Here is a 16,772-nt window from a genome sequence, read left to right on the forward strand (position 1 = left end):
AGCCTCCCGCCCCGCGCCCAGGCCCCGCCCCCGCCCCGCGCCCAGGCCCCGCCCCGCGCCCGGGCAGCAGGGGAGAAGGCCGCCACGCGGGTTTAGCAGAGGTTGGGGAGTTGAGTTTCTGTCCCGATGATTAAGACTCCCTTCCGACCCCCACTGCAGGAGTTGTAGGTCTGAACTCAAGAAGACGGGTGGGCTGAGAAAGCGAATGGAACCCCTGCGTCCTTTCCCCAGCCGAAAGAAACAGGGACAGGGATTCATCCGGCTCGTTGTAGTCTGAAGGGGCCAGGGACCTACCTGAGTGATCCGCGCTGTGCCCTCTTAAGACTCAGGCGGACCAAAGAGAGTGCCCGAGGCCAGGAGGAAAAAGGCTTTAGCACCTCCCCTGACTTCATCCTGGCCCTGAGCCACTGGATCTCCAGCCCTAATTTCTCCGCTCAGCCTCAAGCTTCCACAGAACCCCTCCACCTCTTCCCTCGGCCTGTTCTCCAGAATGGTATCTGGCTCCTGCTCCGTAAGACAAATAACGCGGGCGGTGAGAGAAAATGAACAGTGCTGTCCAAACTCCCCAGTCAATATTTTTTCCACGCAAGCTGTTAAAAACATGCTGCTCTCTTGTTTTTGTGTTTCTTTTCAGTTTGGTACTGGAATGGTGCCTTCTGTTGTATTTTCTTCCTCCCATTTTTTAGCTCTTTAGCATGCTAGAAGTACAACAATGAAGCAAAACTAGGACAAGCTTTAATCCCTTGAGGAAGAAAACCCAAACTGGCCTCCCTAGACCTCCAAGAGTCCTCAGAGGCAGCAAGGGGAAGAGGTGGAGGTCTGGGAGCTCGTTCTTACAAACCTGAATGGAAAGTTTTCACTTACCCTTGTCAGGGTAGCACAGAATAATTAGAATGTTTTGTTTGTTTTAGACTGGAATTTAAGCAGCTTGGAGTGATAACTACATATGGTGATCACAAGCTCCGAAATGGTAATTCTATGTGCCTGATTAATGAAACTACTAATGCAGTGTAGGAGACAGACTTTTTTAAAACATGGGGTCTGAGGCCGAGGCGGACGGATCACGTGAGGCCAGGAGTTCGAGACCAGCCTAGCCAACTTGGTGAAACCCCATCTCTACTAAAAATACAAAAATTAGCTGGGCTGGTGACCGGCACCTGTAGTCCCAGCTACTCAGGAGGCTGACATGAGAATCTCTTGAGCCCCAGAGGCAGAGGTTGCAGTGAGCCAGGATCGCACCACTGTACTCCAATCTGGGCGGCAGAGTGAGACCCCGTGTCAAAAATAAATAAATAAATAAATAAATAGGGTTCTTGGAAGTAAGCACAATAGAGCCTGTGAATGAATGAATGAATGAATGAATGAATGAATGAATGAGGTGCTTGGAAGTAAGCACAATAGATAGAGCCTTTGATAGTAATGAAAGTTTGGGAACCAGCAGACCTGAACAGTTTTTCTCAAATTATGTTTGTGGATGTATTCTCTAGGGTTTTAATTTTATTTTCATTTTCATATTTTTTAGATTTGTATAAGCATATTCTGAATTATTTGGGTGACCACCTTACAACTCAGTATTGCCACACAATTTCAGCACCTACATTTACGTGTGTTTTAGTGCTGCTTTTATTGTTCTGGGATAATGAGAAAAGAACAGAGGTGGTTTTAAAATAAGAATGATACTTTCATGCACAAAATGAAAGCCAAATGGCATCATGAGATTGCACTATTTGGTAGTTGTAACAGAGAAAAATGGTGAGAAAATTAAGATATCAGGAGTCATTTGGTGGCATAGGCATGTTGAACACAAAAGAAGCTGAGCTATAGCAGGCGACAATACGAGGGATGATAGTTTTAGCAAAATACATCATTTGTCATGTTAAATTACTGTAATATTTTTAATTGAATAGTATTCATTTTGTGGTTTCATTTGTATTTAATTTGTAAATTTGTTGTGGTTTCTGTAGCTGTATAAGAACCAGAAATAAAAGCACATTATTTCCTACTTTATATTTGTAAATTTAAATAACCACAGCATAATAAAAACAATTTAGCTAAATGTGGTAATGCATGCCTGTACTCCCAGTTACTTGGGAGGCTGAGGTGGGAGGATCACTTGAGCCCAGGGGTTCATGACCATCCTGGACAACATAGCAAGACCCCCATCTCTAAAATAATAATAATAATAACAATAATGATTTAACTGAGAGTTTTCAGGATTTTAAAAAATTATTGTTGTGTGTGTGTTTTTAAGAAACAGCATCTTGCTCTGTTTCCCAGGCTGGAGTGCAGTGGCACAGTCATAGCTTACTGTAACCTTAAACTCCTGGACTCAAACAATCCTCCATCCTCAGCCTCCTGAGTAGCTAGGAGTATAGGCATGTGCCACCACATCTAGCTTCGTGTGTGTGTGTGTGTGTGTGTGTGTGTGTGTGTGTGTGTGTATGGAGACAGAGTCTCGCCATATTGCCCAGGCTAAAAATGGATTCATATATTTAATACTACCCAACTTTGAGAGACAGAGGGCTAAGAGATTTTTTAACTTAGTAATTTACCAGTTAGAAGATCAGAGGGGATTCCTGTAGGCATTGAGAGGAGAAATCTGTTCCCTTATACTTTATGTAAAAAGTTCACCTGGGGCAGTGGTGCACGTGATGGATCACTTGAGCTTAGGGGTTCAAGACCAGCCATGGACAACATAGTAAAACCCCATCTCTACCAAAAAAAAAAAAAATTAGCAGGATGTGGTGGTGTGCACCTATAATCCCAGCTACTCAGGAGGCTGAGGTGGGAGGATCACTTGGGCACAGGAGGTTAAGGCTGCAGTGAGCTGATGTCGCACCACTGCGCTCCACCCTGGGTGAGAAAGCAAGACCCTGTCTCAAAAAAAAAGAAAAAAAAGTCTTGGCCAGGTGCAGTGGCTCACATCTGTAATCCCAGCACTTTGGGAGACCGAGATAGGAGGATTGCTTAAGTCCAGGAGTTCAAGACCAGTCCTAGCAACATAGTGAGATCCCCATTCCTACAAATAAAACACAAAAATTAGCTGGGCTTGTAGTGCACACCTAGTTTCAGCTACTCGGGAGGCTGAGGTGGGAGGATCACTTGAGCCTGGGAGGTCGAGGCTGCAGTGAGCTGTGACTGCCACTGCATTCCAGCCTGAGTGACAGAGTGAGACCCTGTCTCAAAAAAAAAAAAAAAAAAAAGTCTTCAGAAATAATAAAGGAAGCATGCACAGAGAGAAGCAGATTAAGTCAGTTCCACAATACTTTTTTCAATATTAACTCAAGCTTAAGAGAGCCTTGATATACTAACAAAAACTGGCACTTTGATGCTAAATTACTTTAAAATACAAATATGCTTTGCTCACCCAAGTACAATGAACTGGAGATTCAGGGAATAACTATGATTAAATATAAAATCACAAGCTGAGAAAATAGGCCTCAGAAAATTGCCTGTTTTGAGAGTCATCAATTTTGGACATGAGTTCCCGTCTGTCTCTGACTCATCATGACCTACCTCTCCCAATGCCTCAATCCCACCTTCCACCCCCTTACACCCCATAAAATGGAACTAACCACCTCTTATTCCTGCTTGAGTTGCTGTGATGCTATGAGAATGAAACAGGTAATAAACATGGAGATGCTAATAAACCCTTCAATGAAGGTGATTAAAACAGACTGCAGCAGAAAAAAGGTTAGTTCAAAACCTGGGCCAAATTTTAAGGTTGACCATCTGAATCACCTAAGATGCCTGTTAAAAATGCAGATTTCTGGCCTCCAACCCAGACTTACTGAATTAGAGTCCTTAAGAATGGGGCCAGGCTGGGCACGGTGGCTCACGCCTGTAATCCCAGCACTTTGAGAGGCCAAAACGGGTGGATCACCTGAGGTCAGGTGTTCGAGACCAGCTTGGCCAACACGGTGCAACCCCGTCTCTACTAAAAATGCAAAAATTAACCGGGTGTAGTGGTAGGCACCTGTAATCCCAGCTACTTGGGAGGCTGAGGCAGGAGAATTGCTTGAACCTGGGAGGCGGAGGTTGCAGTGAGCCAAGATAGTGCCACTGCACTCCAGCCAGGGTGACAGAGCAAGACTCCGTCTCAAAAAAAAAAAAAAAAGAATGGGGCCAGATGGTTTACAGTGTCCACTGGGTGATTCTAGTGTGCATTGATACTTGAAAACCATTGATTTTAAAAGTTCATCTGGAAAAATAATTTCCATGCCTATAAACAAGCATCTGCTCAGGTAGAGTCTGAAAGTCTTTGGAGGCCACCTGTGTCCAGAAGAAATCAAATGACTTATCAGTAAGCAATTCTGAATCTATAGGCTGTGGGTTTTGCCAGATTCAAAAGATGGTTCCACAGCCTGAGCAACATAGCAAGACCCTGTCTCTACCAGAAAAGAAAGAAAGGAAGGAAGGAAGGAAGGAAGGAAGGAAGGAAGGAAGGAAGGAAGGAAGGAAGGAAGGAGGGAGGGAGGGAGGGAGGGAAGGAGGGAAGGAGGGAAGGAAGGGAGGGGAAGAAAGAAGAAAGAAAGAGAGAGAGAAAGAGAGAAAGAAAGAAAGAGAAAGAGAGAGAGAGAAAGAAAAAGAAAGAAAGAAAGAAAGAAAGAAAGAAAGAAAGAAAGAAAGAAAGAAAGAAAGAAAGAAAGAAAGAAAAAGAAAGGAAGGAAGGAAGGAAGGAGAAGAAAGAAGAAAGAAAGAGAGAGAGAGAAAGAGAAAGAAAGAGAAAGAAAGAAAAAGAAAGAAAAAAGAAAGAAAGAAAGAGAGAAAGAGAGAAAGAAAAAAAATAAATAGCAGAGTGTGCTGGCACACCTGTAGTCCCAGCTGCTTAGGAGGCTGAGGTGGGAGGATCACTTGAACCCAGGAGTTCGAGGCTATAGTGAGCTATGATCACATCTGTACACTCCAGCCTGGCAATAGAGCCAGACCCTGTCTCTAAAAAATAAATAAATAAAAAAGGTAGGCCCTCTTTCGCTGGACTTCTGGAATTTAGCCAAGCACTACCAATACAGTACTGTGGCACTGAGGTATTTCCGGGTATTTCCGTATTCTCTCTCTATTCCTCCCTCAGGTCTCCTCTCCACTTCCCACACACAACCCACAAGAAACTAATAACCAGGGAACGCCAGAGGCAACAGCTAAGATTAGGCTGAGGATCTAAGGCAGCCCTCAGGTAACAAGGTGACATCTTCAGTACAAAAGCACTGAGTTCTGACACCCACATGCAGTTCACTCATCCAATGTGAATCAAAGGAAGACTGAGTTAGATTTGCCCGGTTCCTGTAAGACAAAGCATCAAGAATATAGGAAGTACAGACAGATGGGATCAATGGCCATCAACTCTTATTCATGTTAACAGCTCTCAAAGTCACATCAGAAAAGCATCCGTCATCAGCTGGGCATGTGGCTCACCCCTGTAATCCCAGCACTGTGGGAGGCCGAGGTGGGCGGATCACCTGAGGTCAGGAGTTTGAGGCCAGCCTGGCCAACATGATGAAAACCAACCATCTCTACTAAAAATGCAAAAATTAGCCGGTCGTGGTGGCACATGCCTGTAATCCCAGCTACTCAGGAGGCTGAGGCAGGAGAATCGCTTGAACCCAAGAGGCAGAGGTTGTGGTGAGCCAAGATAGCGCCACTGGGAAAAAGAAAAGCGTCAGTAATGAGGATCGAAGTGACGTCACTGTCATCTTCTCTAGCCCCTTGCCTCATGTTTATTAAGTTTGCATGTCCCTCACAACCAAAGAGCTTTATAAATAGGTTCTCATTCAAAGGCTGATCTGCTCCACAGTCACCCCACTGTGCAAGAAGGCCAAGTGCAGGAGACCTCTACGTGTCTCAGGGCAGATTCAGACGGTTGTCCCCCCAAAAAAGGGACATCAAGGGAGTGGTGGATGACAGGGGTGGGAGACCTGAGGCACACAGAGGCATTTTCCAACTGTCTTCATTTGGCAAGATGACCCTGGTAAACTGATTCTGAGGGCTGTACTTAATTCATTGCAAAGTAGTGATTATCACCATAGCATTAAAGATGTTTTAAATTTGTATTTATGCAAAGTATGTCACCATTCTGTGCAACTCAAATATTTTCCCCTCAATTTCAGCTCAGTATTTTAGTTTTTTTCTTCTGTGTTTTCTTCATGGCAAATTTTTAATCCCATTTTTATGGGTGGGAATACCCCAACAAAGAGAAAGGAACTTTACCTGAAGTCCCAATAAATCACAAGCAGGTGCAGAACTCATAATCAGGGATTATTGCTACTCCCTCCTCCATCTCCTACCTCTGTTCCACAGCTCATCACCATATATAACAAACGTATTGGATTTCCAAGGCAAACTTTGCTTGAATTCTTGGGAAAAGCAAATCAAAGAAACAGGACAGCCAGGCGAGGTGGTGAGGTGGCTCATGCCTGTAATCCCAGCACTTTGGGAAGTCCAGGTGGGCAGATCTCTGGAGCTCAGGAGTTTGAGACCAGCCTAGGCAACATAGTAAAACCTCATCTCTACAAAAAATACAAAAATTAGCCGGGCACAGTGGTGCCTGACTGTAGTACCAGCTATTTGGGAGGGTGAGGTGGGAGAATCGCTTGAGCCTGGGAGGCAGAGGCTGCAGTTAGCCATGATCGCACCACTGCACTCCAGCCTGGGCAATAGAGCAAGAAAAAAAGAAAGAGGACACTCAGTTACCTTTCACCATAGTACGTACAATGGTTAGGAGAGTATACTCTGGAGTCAGGAACATATAGATTGAAATCCCACCTCTACCAATTACTAGCTGTGTGACTTTGGCCAAATAACCTCTCTGAATCTTGGTTTCTACATTTATACAGTGGGGTGTCGAGCTTACCTCATGTGGTTGTTAAAAAGATTAAATAATTCATATAAAGTGCATAGGTAGTACCTGGCAAGAGAAAGCACTCAGATACTATCCATTAACAGTTTTTATCTACTGAGGAAGTGGGAACAAATAGGAAAATATTCCAATCAATTGAACTTTGGCAACAGAAAGGACCCACATGAAAGAATGAAAGGGGTACATGATTTACAGAGTAGAATACCTGTTCTAGAAGATTTTTTTTCATCAGTAAAATAGAGCTTTTACCTCTCAGACTTGTGAGGAGTGACAGCCATGATGAAAGGTGCTTTGTTAGTGGAAAGCACCATGCAGATGTTAGAAGTTGTGTTATTTATTATCAAGGGATTACTGAATCTGATGCCCATGCCAAACATAAGAGAGTACATCTGGAGACCTATGTTCAAGGTGTACAGGCCCTAGTTCTCTAAGAACAGCAGTCAGAGTTAGTATCTCCTTTAGCCACAAGGGTGTGTGTGTATATATATATGTGTGTGTATATATATATATACATACACACACATACACATATATATACATATACATATATATATATATTTTTTTTTTTCCCCAGAGACTGAGTGTTGCTTTGTCGCCCAGGCTGTAGTGCAATGGGGCGATCTCAGCTCACTGCAACTTCCACCTCCCAGGTTCAAGTGATTCTCCTGCCTCAGCCTCCCGAGTAGCTGGGATTACAGGCATGTGCCACCACGCCCGGCTAATTTTTGTATTTTTAGTAGAGATAAGGTTTCACCATTTTCGCCAGGCTGCTCTCGAACTCCTGAACTCAGGTGATCCACCCGCCTCAGCCTCCCACAGCGCTGGGATTATGTGCGTCACAAGGGTAGATTTAAGCTACGGAAAACCTGAAGAACAAACAGGCATGGTGACCTTTCTCAAAAGCCTTAGGCCTTTGAGTACTCTCAAAGGGCTCTAATGTTCTCAGGCCAGAACACCTGTTATCTTGCCAGAGGCTGTATACCACTCGGAAAAAAAAATTTTGTTACAGTGATAAGTGAAAAAGCATAGCTGCTAAATGGCTAATATGAAAATCATCTTTGTTGGGTTTTGTTTTTGTTTTTGCTTTTGTTTTTGAGACAGGGTCTCATTCTGTTATAGTCTGGAGTGTAGTAGCATGATCACAGCTTACTGCAGCCTCGATCTCCTGGACTTAGGTGATCCTCCCACCTCAGCCTCCCAAGTAGCTGGGATGACAGGTGTACACCACCATACCTGGCTAATTCTTGTATTTTTTGTAGAGACAGGGTTTGGCCATGTTGCGCAGGCTGGTCTTGAACCCCTGGGCTTGTCAAGCAATCAGCCCATCTCGGCCTCCCAAAGTGCTGGGATTACAGGCATGAGCCACCATACCCGGCCATATCTTACTTAAAAACAAACAAACAAACAAACAAACAGCAAGGAGGCTGGGTGCAGGTAGCTCATGCCTGTAATCCCAGCACTTTGGGAGGCCAAAGTGGGCAGATCACCTGAAGTCGGGAGTTCAAGACCAGCCTGACCAACATGGAGAAACCCTGTCTCAACTAAAAATACAAAATTAGCTGGGTGTGGTGGCGCATGCCTGTAATCTCAGCTACTTGGGAGGCTGAGGCAGGAGAATTGCTTGAACCCGGAAGGCGGAGGTTGCGGTGAGCTGAGATCACACCATTGCATTCCAGCCTGGGCAACAAGAGTGAAACTCTGTCTCAAAAAAAAAAAAGGCAAGGGCCAGAATAGTGTACATTTTATCAATAGTATCTTACCATTTGTGTAAAATAGAATGCACACACCTGTGCTTGTATATATACAAAAAACTCTAGAAGGACACACATGATGAATAACATTGTTTGTTTACAGCAAGGTAACAGGGTGCCTGGGGAACAGAGATGGAAGGGAAATTTTTCAGTGTGCAGCATCTCCATTTGTACTTTGTCTAAACTCCAGATTTTACTGAAATTTCACCCATTTTCCCACTAATGTCCTTTTTCTATTGCAGGACTCACTCCAGAATACCACATTGCATTTAGGCTTTTTGAATTTTGAACCATGAAGATTATTACCTATTGAAATAAGCAAACCTTTTAGCTCTAGGTTTGCCATGCTAGAGACTGTCCCCTCTGCCTGGCCCTGGCTATCTTTCCTGTGGCATCCATAGATGTGTATGATGAGTAACTCCTGCCCTGCTATTCCCTGTCTAGCTCTGCTATATCCACAGGGTAGAGTCCAGATTTCTTTCTTCTCTCTCAGTTTTGTAGGCCTCTTATCACCATGTCTTTTTTTAAAAGAAAAAAAATAAAGACAGGGTCTCACTGTGTTGCCCAAGCTGGTCTCGAACTCCTGGGCTTAGGCAGTCCTCTCCACTCAGCCTCCCAAAGTGCTGGGATTACAGGCGTGAGCCACCATGCCCGGCCACTTATCACTATGTCTTGTACTAGACCTGGCCAACATAAGTAGTAGCTTTCAGCAGCTGGGCACACTGCCCCCAGGATCCAACTAGACAAAGGTTTGATTTAGCGACAGCAGGGCCAACTTAAAATATTCCTGTTCCCCTGAAAGCTTTTGCCCTTGGTCTCCCCTGAAGATGGTATTCTTTCCCACTTCCTTTTCTGATCTGCTCAGCAGAACTGGTAGGAGAAAAGTCACAGGAGTAAGAAAGGACCAGTGCCAAGATCCCCTGGACACAAAAGTCACATTTCGGCAGAAATCCAGCTGGGACTGTAATCAGAAACCGGAATTTCCACTAACTTCTAGGACTTCAGGAAATCAACTCCCTCTCTGATTTAGCTATGTGGTTAAAATTAGCTGGAGGCCCCCAGTGTTCTAGAAAAGCCCCTACAAACACTGCATGTACCAGCTGCACACTGTTCTACAAGGACACTCTCCAGGCTGTGGTTACTGGAAGTGCACTAAGAAGGTGATACAAAACTGAAACAAGTGCCTATAGCCCCAGCTACTCAGGAGGCTGAGGCAGGAGGATCATTTAAGCCCAGGAGTTTGAGGCCAGCCTGGGCAACAAAGTGAGACCCCATCTCTAAATAAATAAATAACTTATTTTTTATAAAGTGAAACAACTTTGACTACATCCTGTTCTCATCTCTGCCTATTGACTCCTTCTAGGTTCCCCCAACATATCATTGAAAAAAGACTGTAGGCTTCAAAGAGGTTATGAAATAGGGACTATAAGGTCATGGTTAAAAGAAAGACTCAGGCGTCAGACTGCTTGGGTTTGAATTGCTGGTCTACCACTTTCTATCTAGGTGATCTTGGGTAAGACACTTAATAATATCTCCAAGCAGCAGTTTCCCCATATATAAAAGGAGGTTAATAATAGTTATTGACTTCATAAGGCTGTTGTGACGACTATGTGAGAAAAAAGCAACTTAAAGCATTCCTGACATAAGTGGGGCGTGGTGGCACACGCCCGCATTTCCCAGTCACCCAGGAGCCTAGGTGGGAGGATCACTTGGCCCAGAAGTTTGAGGCTGCAGTGAGCTATGAGTGTCCCACTGCACTGCAGCCTGGGCGCTGCACACCCAGCCTGAGTGGAGTGCAGTGGCACACTCATAGCTCACTGCAAAATAAATCAATAAATAACAAAATAAAAATAAAAATATTGACATACAGTAAATGCTTAATATGTCTTAGCTATTATTCATGATTCCTCCACAGAGCAAATCTGACAATCTAGAGGGTGTATTAAAAAAAACAAAAACCAAGGCCAGACACAGTGGCTCACACCTGTAATCCCAGCACTTTGGGAGGCTGTGGTGGGAGGATTACCAGAGGTCAGGAGTTCGAGACCAGCCTGGCCAACATGGTGAAACACCATCTCTACTAAAAATACAAAAGTTAGCCAGGTGTGGTGGCGTGCCTGTAATCCCAGCTACTCAACTCAGGAGGCTGAGGCAGGAGAATTACTTGAACCCAGGAGGTGGAGGTTGCAGTGAGATGAGATCATGCCACCGCCCTCCAGCCTGGGCAACAGAGCGAGACTGCATCTCAAAAAACAAAAACAAAACAAAACAAAAACCAAACCAACAAACAAAATACCCTCCTAAACCCAAATATAACTCAGTATAGTCCCATATATTTCTAAGATTGAGCTCAAAGGAGGGTATCAGGCGTCACACTCATGAAGAATAGAATCCCCTTCTATATCTAGCAGAGCTGACCTTGTTCGTTCCTCAAGACCCAAGTCTGCTCTAGGTGGTTACCCTACACTTTTAAAATGCAAATTCTACTTCCTTCTGTAAATGTGTGCTTTTCAACCCATAGCCTAGACATGGGGAGCAAAGGTATTCTAAGGACTTTTACTTTACAGGGCTCAGGCCCTGCTAAATGCTACTACCTTCCCTTGAGTTACTGTGCCATGGATAACGAATTAGCATCTGAAGGAGAGAAACTTGGACTTTGATAAATCTTTCGAGTTGCTTTTTGGCACTATCAATAAGTTACCAGAGGTAAAGTTAGGACTGTGTATGTGATGTGGTTTGCTCATATTTGGAACCCCGAAAATGGGCAAATGGCTAGTAATTGCCCCTAAGAGTAGCTGCTTTCTCCTCTCAACTAAACACATTTTATGTTACCTATGAACACCATCAAAGTCATGCCAAACAGAACTGAAATCAACTGAGAATTGACTTGAGAATCCTCAACCAGAGAGTCACTGTTGTGATGGACAATTCACCCCTTGGTTAGTTAAGGACATAATTTTCTCCAGGAAATTTTTGCTATTATAGCAATACAAGAGTGCAATGCAGAAATACAGATTCTAAAGAAATGCAATAAAGATATTTCAACTTATACTGGAATTTCAAAAACCGACATGAACTAAATTGCTGGAGGGAAAGGAGCGCTGATATTTTAGTGAGAATAGGATGCCCTCTGCTGGACATTAGGGAAACCTTATAACAGCATGGCAGACAAGGTTGCCTTAAACTGTCAGAGACAGTAATACTTGGGAGTAAAACAAAAACACAACAAGAAAACGTGGCAATAAATTTACACTTTGGTGCTGTTTTCTAGAATATTTCCAGTAATCATGGACTATGAGAACACAAATATAAAAAAAAAGATGCAAGGAAAGGGGTGAGTTTTAAAGAATTCATGACATTCTTTTATACATGTAGCACTGAAAAAACAGCCTTCTTTTCTACATACCTCCACAAATATTTCACTGGCAAGGAAAAAATGGGAGCACATTATAGGAAATACCAGGAAGGCTCAGGAACATAGTAACAGGGAGACAAGAAAGAGGTGAGACCAAATCCTGAATGGTACATGGTGTCTTGTTGTTGGTTGAGTGAACACATTTCAGGTCATTTCTCTCAAAATGAGATTAACCTTTGCTCTCATGTCTGAGGGCAGTGGCAGCTGCTCAAGAGAAGCTCTCTCTGCAAAGACCAGAAGCAGACTAACAAAGATAAAATAGGGTCTTTACTGTGCTTCTGTCAAATAAACAGAGCTAATTATATTTTAAAGTCAAACAAAGCAGGCTCCTCCAGTGCGTTGAGTAGAAGGGCTTAATATTCACACGCTTTTTTTTTTTTTTTTTTCTTTCCCATTGTTCTACTCAAGGCAGCCATAAGTCCTTACCTGAGCAGGCCAAGTAGTGTCAAGCAATAAGGTTGAATTTGAAGACCAGGCAGTCTTCCTGAAGAGCAGGTCGGCCTGCTCGAGCCCTCTTCTACCACTTGATCAATCATTCAATCAAATGACGCTGAATAGGTCTGCAATTGCCAAAATTATAATCATTCATTCTTTTTCCGGATGAGTTGTCATTCAGTGTACTGAGGTGAGAGGATCAATGGGAAGAGAACTACAGTTAATTATTAACATCCATTAGTGTACTTCAGTATCATATTAGTTAATTGTTTCCCAGAAAGCAGGGTCCAGAGGGAATGGGAGAGAGGGCAGGTAAGGTTTGATGGGCTGCAGTAGACAGAGAAATGCGTCTGTGGTGGGGAAGAGGCCTAGATGAAGGCCTGGGTAATCAGGAGTCACAATTAGAAAAGGACACCAAACATTCTGTCTGCTTAATTACCTTTGATTTTTTGGCATGATTGTTGGTCTGTCAGACTTTACCCAGAGCAGTGGTGTTCAACTCTAGCTACCGATTAGCTAAATCACCTGGAGAGTTAAAAAACAAACATAATGATGCCTGGGCCCACCCTCGACAACATACTCAGAATTCCTGGGTGGTCAACCAGATACTGGCAATTTTCTTTTCTTTTCTGTTTTTTGAGACAGAGTTTCATTCTTGTTGCCCAGGTTGGAGTGTAATGATGCTACCTTGGTTCACCGCAACCTCCGCCTCCCAGGTTCAAGAGATTCTCCTGCCTCAGCCTCCCGAGTAGCTGAGATTACAGGCATGCGCCACCATGCCCGACTAATTTTGTATTTTTAGTAGAGACTGGGTTTCTCCATGTTGGTCAGGCTGGTCTTGAACTCCCGACCTCAGGTGATCCGCCTGCCACGGCCTCCCAAAGTGCTGAGATTACAGGTGTGAGCCACCGTGCCCTGTCAATAGTGGCAAACTTTTAAATGATCCCAGGTTCCGTCTCGTGTAGCTCCATTGGAGAACTGCTGCTTTACAGGTCACAGCTTCTTCAGCATTGGATACTAGGCTGTTGAAGCAGCTAACCAACCAACCAAAAACGTACGCCCTTCTCATCTGGCAACTTGCAATTCCCAAGTTAAAATGATCAAAGGCCAAGGGCACCACTTGCCATATACAGTTTGTGTAAGAGTGAAGGTCAAGAGAGCTCTTATAAAGTAAGTATGTCTGAAATCCATGGCTGAAGGTCTGCAAAACACCCTTGTCAGAGGAATTTTGTCATAAATCACCCAATCTTTTGGCTATTGGGACCACCAAGAAGTTGCCTCATTTATATATTTTTCTTTCTTTTAATTATATATGTATATTTTTAAAATATAGAGGTGGGGTGGGGTCAAACTTTATTGCCTAGGCTGATTTCAAACTCCTGGCCTCCAACGATCCTCCCACCTCAGCCTCCCAAAGTGCTGGGATTACAGGTTTGAGCCCCCTCATCCAGCCAACTTAAATACTTTCATCTCTAGGCATCTCAAGCCCAGAAACCAGAGGCAAAATCAAAAACAAACAAAGAGCCCTACCACCTAAAGTATTTTATGAGAATTCACTGAAAAAAAGGAAAAAAAAAGCTCATACTCAAGTAAAATGTTATTTAAACCCAATTGTTAATTTTAACAGACTATTTATTCTACCAGCCTACAACTGGAAATTCCCAGTCTTTCCTTGTCACTATAATTCCATAATCTCACATCCCTAATCTAAATTTCCCACATTATATTTCTCACATGTGTTGGTTATCATTTGTTTAAATGTCAGGGCTATGCTGAATCTACAGCTGAAGAGAGCCAAAACAGTTTCAGTTTTAAAATATCCCTTGCTACTTAATATTATTCAATCTAATGTATTTCTACGGTCATCTTGCAGTCAGACTTCCTTTTCCTAGCAGGACATGTAGCTGGTAGGGTCCCCAGCACCTCCTCACACCTGGAGGAGAGGCTTTCTGACCCAAATTTGTTCAGAAGGTCTCCTGGGCTAGGTCCGACCCTCTAAAAGCAAGTCACAATAGGAATATTCAGTAAAGGTACCCTCTCTCTCTTTTTAGAAGCTACCCTTCTAAAATGCTTTTGTGAAGAAGCCCTTGTATTTCAGGAGAACTGGCGAAATATCATATCACATTCATATCTTCCAAATTGCCCTTTTTGACTACTACAGGCAGAATTTATGATTTGACTTTTTTTTTTTTTTTTTTTTTTTTTGAGACAGAGTCTTGCTGTGTCACCCAGGTTGGAGTGCAATGGCATGATCTTGGCTCACTGCAAACTCCACCTCATGGGTTCAAGCGATTCTCCTGTCTCAGCCTCCCGAGTAGCTGGGATTACAGGCACCCACCATCATGTCTGGCTAATTTTTGTATTTTTGCAGAGATGGGGGTTTCACCATGTAGGCCAGGCTGGTCTTGAACTCTTGACCTCAAGTGATCCCACCCACCTCAGCCTCCCAAAGTGTTGGAATTACAAGCATGAGCCACCATGTCCAGCCAACTTGCCATATTTTCTATGGTTTAATCCATGCCAAGTTGAGAGCAATAGTTTGTACATTAGTCCCAGGTCTCTTTTTGTTTTTCTTTCTTCATTGTCAATAAACATGTACAGTACCAAAATGTTCGGGGAACCATGCTGAGCACCGGAAATACATAGCAGTGTGATGTGGTCTTTGCCCCTCATATGCCAACAATGTCCTTGTGAGACAGGGTTGCATGGTTTATATGTTAAGGTTCTATGCCATTAGTAAGGACACTGGGTAATCAAGAAGGCTCAGAAAAGAATGCAATCAAAGAGTCTGAAGTACAGAAAGCCTTCTTAGAAAAAGGAGACTCAGCCCTAAAAGTAAGAGTAACAAATAAACAGGGAGAAAGATGACATTCTAGACAAGGGAAAAGAAATTAAGGTTGTGGACTTCTTCCTGGAATTATACTAATAAAAGCATCATTTCTTCAAACACTTTGGGAGAACTAAATCAAACCAAGTTAAGGGCATCTGGGGTCCCATGGGAAGAAGAATGATAACCAATGGCACAACACCAGATGGCTGCTAGAAGTTATAGGGTATAAAGCCCATGGCATAGCAAGGACATTAGGAATTAATTTACAAAAAGATACTTATTCCAGCTGGGTGCAGTGGTGCATGCCTGTAGTCCTAGCTACTCAAGAGGTTGAGGCAGGAGGACTGTTTGTTGTTCAAGGCCAGCCTGGGACAATACAACACATGCCATTTCTAAAATATAAAACAAGAAAAAATTTTAAAAAATTATTCCTTCTGACAACCCCAGCAAATGGGGAAATTACCTAAGTGTTAGATATAACTGGATCAAGATTTCTAAGAAAATTAGACTCTCACAGTCCAGTGATTCTCATTCCAAAAACTTAAGATGGATCCAGGAATTTCACCTCTTTTAGGTACAATGTTCATATACTGAGTAATTCTTTTTAATTTGTATTCATTTATTATTATTTTTTTGAGACGGAGTCTCACTCTTGCTGCTCAGGCAGGAGTGGAATGGTGCAATCTTGGCTCACTGCAACCTCCACCTTCCAGGTTCAAGTGATTCTGCTGCCTCAGCCTCCCAAGTAGCTGGGATTACAGGCATGCGCCACTACACCTGGCTCTTTTGTATTTTTAGTAGAGACATGGATTCACCATGTTGGTCAGGCTGATCTCGAACTCCTGACCTCAAATGATCCACCTGCCTCGGCCTCCCAAAGTGCTGTGATTACAGGCGTGAGCTACCGCGCCTGGCCCACATATTGAGTAATCCCTACTGTGCGGGGTTTTAACATAGGTAAAATAAAACTAATCTTCACTGGGTTTCCTGAGTCTTCTAAAGTTTTTAGAATAAACATTCTGGGATATTTGGCCTGTAGAAGGCAGGTCTCCATACTGAGGAATAGGGCTGGAGTCAGGGAGAAAGAAGGAGTTGAGCTCCTTCAATTTCCACTTTCCAAGAAAGATTTAACAGCACAAAAGAAAAGGTCACATTAAGAAAAAGAAAATCAAACTGCTACAATTTATTTAACTTTTTAACAGGAAATATAAGTATGTAATGTAAACAATGACACGTGAAATAAAGTACAAGGATCAGGAAGACAAGCGAATTGGACAATAGTCTTGCTTTAACACTTCACTGCTTCCTGATTTCATTTGCAGCATGAATCACATGGTTATACAGACTGGCAGAAGTAATGGCAACATTCAGATTTACAGATACACCAGAAAGCCTCTGAAATCCAACAATGCCGTATGGAAGTCTGATCTTTCTGCTGCAAAAAAAAAATAAAGCTGGGCACATGTCCATTTATCCATTTACCCAAGG

General features: G+C 43.2%; 1 protein-coding gene across 1 annotated transcript in view; it reads right to left on the minus strand.

The window, feature by feature from the left end:
- Positions 1-14,935: 14,935 nt before the first annotated feature.
- ALG9 (ALG9 alpha-1,2-mannosyltransferase) overlaps positions 14,936-16,772 on the minus strand; it is a 95,972-nt gene continuing 94,135 nt past the window's right edge. The window contains exon 17 of the transcript XR_013404292.1: positions 14,936-15,676. The gene's annotated coding sequence lies outside the window, so the exon portion shown is untranslated. The remainder of the gene's footprint in view (positions 15,677-16,772) is intronic.

The sequence above is a fragment of the Macaca mulatta genome, chromosome 14 (assembly GCF_049350105.2).
Source record: "Macaca mulatta isolate MMU2019108-1 chromosome 14, T2T-MMU8v2.0, whole genome shotgun sequence".
NCBI lineage: Eukaryota > Metazoa > Chordata > Mammalia > Primates > Cercopithecidae > Macaca > Macaca mulatta.